At 28.3% G+C, this 3,320-nt stretch overlaps 1 non-coding gene across 1 annotated transcript; it reads right to left on the bottom strand.

Moving 5' to 3' along the window:
* Positions 1-2,462: 2,462 nt before the first annotated feature.
* On the bottom strand, positions 2,463-2,569 carry LOC149526505 (small nucleolar RNA R71). The gene has a single exon (XR_016351939.1). It is a non-coding gene; the product is annotated as a small nucleolar RNA R71 (small nucleolar RNA).
* Between the last annotated feature and the right edge of the window lie 751 nt (positions 2,570-3,320).

The following is a 3,320-nucleotide window of genomic DNA, read 5'->3' as shown; positions in this document are numbered from 1 at the left end:
ACAAATATTTACAATTATATTTAATTTTATCAATCATAAATGCAATATTTAGTCCAGGAAATTTCAACCTAAAAAACATAACCTAAAATATTAAACAAGATGAAAACATAAAAAATAAATCAACCTATTTTGCTAATTTAAGTTCAGCTTAAGTTAAAAACTAAGTTAAATAAATTCTAAATTTTTATTCTATTATAAATAAAAGAAAAAAATTTTACTTTGATCTTTTATATTACTTTATTTCAACAGAATACAAGTTATTCATTTAAATTTAACTTTAAGTATGAAATTTTTATGAAATTTTTTTATAGAAGCAGAATTTAAACTTAATTTATGTAAAAGAGATAAATTAATGTATATATTCTAGCATAAAATAATCAAGTAAGAAAATATTTATATATATTTTTTAACATCATAAATCTTTTACACTTAAATATTTAGCTTAATAATAAGTGTATCAATCATCTACTTAACGATTTGTATTTTTCAAATATTTTTTTCAATTTAGTCCCTCAACATCTCAATTTTGTTCAATTTAGTCCCTATACTATATATTTTATCTCAATTTAGTCCCTATGGCATGGCACAAAAAATTTTTTTGGAAACTTTTTGATCTACCACATGGCATTGACATGTCAACATGTTAGTACCACATCAGCATTGCCATGCCATCATATTAGTGTCACGTAGCACTGCCACATCATCATGTCAGTACCATGTGGCATGCCACGTCATTAACATGTGTTACATCAACACTAATGTTAACGCTGATGTCATCCTTGTAATGGCAAAAATGGATGTCATTAGAGTGAAGGACTAAATTGAAGTAATTCCTAAAATCAAGGGACCAAATTACTTTAATTTTGAGTACAAGGACTAAATTGAACAAAATGCATGAGTACAAGGACTTAGTGGGTATTTTGACCTTTTTTTCTAGAGAAGTTAGCCACCAGAAATTCAAGAAGCCAAGCCTCCAAAGTGGAAGACTGAAGATCAAGACTAACAATCTTTATTTTCTTCTTTTTTATACTTTTTATTATTCTTGTATTTTTTGTGGTTAAATTTCAAATTATTTTTATTTCAAATATGAGTAGCTAATTTCTTTTCTCTAGGATTGTAATTACACTCGCATGTGATTTAAAATTTTAATCTTTTTCTCACTTATTTTTAATAGTATTGTTTTGTTTATTCCAAGTTGCTCTTAATGATTTTAATTGCTTAGCTACCAATTAAATTGATTTGAAAACCTAAACATTACATGAAAAAGGGAGTTTAGTGTAAGCCATGATTGGAATAGCATCTGATCATATTTATTTATTTGGATGAATAAATTGATTTGTGTATAGGATAGGAAGATACCTATATGTCATATGTAGTCAAGATTAGAGCCTAAACTTAATGAGTTTATTAATTTCAATTCACATAGGAATATAGTGTTTTGATTAAAATAGATATTTTTATAAGAGTTTTGAGTGAGTCTTATAAATAATTGAGGGCTCTAGGTTAGCAATTCAATCTATTGAAATAAGTTAAGAAAGAGAGGTAAGATTTAGATGAATTGTGAAGGACATTGTAATGCTAGGCTTATTTAAATTGATTTTTCTCTATTTATTATTGCTATGATTTTTAGTTTTATTTAATTTTTATTTTAATTAATTAATTAATTTCAATTGTTTGGATAAGGCTAAATTGTTATAATTTTAGTACTTAACAAAATTTTAGATCAATTCTCTGTGAGATCGACATTTTACTTGCCATTATAATATCCGTTCGATATGTATATTTGTGTGGGTAGAAAAATAGACAACAAGTTTTTGGCATCATTGTCGAGGAAATAATTTTCTAGAATTTTTATTAATATTAATACGGAGCAAAGTTAGTCTTACTTCAAACTTTATTTTTCCTGTTTTCAGGTATCTTTGGTCATTGTATGCAAAAAGGAGGAAACTTGATTATTGTTCTCTTTGATCTAGAGATAGAAAGAATTTTTTGCAGACTTTGAAAGGAAAATTTTCAAGTTATAAGTCCCAACCAAACAATGGCTAAAGACAACAACAATAATAGCAACAATGCCATTAATTAGATTTCTGAAGAGAACAAGTCTTGGCAGGATTATGTAGTTCCTTTCTTGCAAGGCTTGCACCAAAGTATCAGAACACCTCTCATTAACGCAAACAATTTTGAAATTAAGACTGGTTACATCCAGATGATTCAATCATCAATTCAATTTGGTGGATTACTAATGATGATCTTAACTCTCATCTAGTGAATTTCTTGGAAATTTGTGACACTTTCAAGTACAATGGGGTAACTAATGATGCTATTAGATTGAGACTCTTTCCATTTTCATTAAAAGATAGGTAAAAAACTAGTTGAATTCACTTCCAATGGGATCTATTACTACATGGGATGACTTGGTTAGAAAATTTTTGGCTAAATTCTTTCCATCAGCCAAGACTACAAAGATGAGGAATGACATAACATTATTTATACAATTTGAGGTTGAGTACTTGTAAGCAGATTGGGAAAGATTTAAAGATTTACTTAAAAAATGTCTACACCATGGGCTTCCAAAGTGGTTACAAGTTCAGACATTCTATAGTGGGTTTATGCATTCAATCAAAGCTATAATTTATGTTGCAGCATGTGGGGCATTAATGTGTAAGAATCTTGATGAGACTTATAATTTGTTGGAAGAGAAGGCATCCAATAATTACTAATGGCCATTAGAAAGATCTGGTCTTAAAAGAGCTACTAATGTTTATAAGATTAAAGCACTTAATTGTTGGATTAAGTAGCTGCATTGGAAAATAAATTTGACACAATGGGTGTAAATGCTGTCCAAAACTCCTTTAGAACTTGTGATTTGTATGGAGAAGGCCATTCAAGTGATCAATGTCCATCCAATCCTGCATCGGTATAGTTTGTTGGGAACTTCAATAGGCAATAGAATAATCCATATTCCAACACCTATAATCATGGTTGGAGGAACTATCCCAACTTCCATGGAATAACAACCCAACTTTCATGATGCATTACTAGATGTTGCTCATGATCTATAAATATAAATATAAATTCTTAATTGAATTAATTTATGTTTATTGCCAACATATTGGGAACTTAATGGGTCACATAAATAAGGTGAATTGTTAAAATTAATTTGAATTCAATTGGATGAGATTTAATTGATTTTATAGAGGCTTAAGCCAATTAAATATTAGGCTAAATCAAGTATGATTTGGAGTATTAAAATAAAGCCCAATTAGCCTGAGACAGTTTTCTAATCTTTATTGGATATAAAGTATGTCAATTCACTTTGT

The sequence above is a fragment of the Theobroma umbraticum genome, unplaced genomic scaffold (assembly GCF_002168275.2).
Source record: "Theobroma umbraticum cultivar Fairchild unplaced genomic scaffold, ASM216827v3 scaffold_89.0, whole genome shotgun sequence".
NCBI classification, from domain to species: domain Eukaryota; kingdom Viridiplantae; phylum Streptophyta; class Magnoliopsida; order Malvales; family Malvaceae; genus Theobroma; species Theobroma umbraticum.
This window is presented reverse-complemented; position numbering and strand designations above follow the sequence as displayed.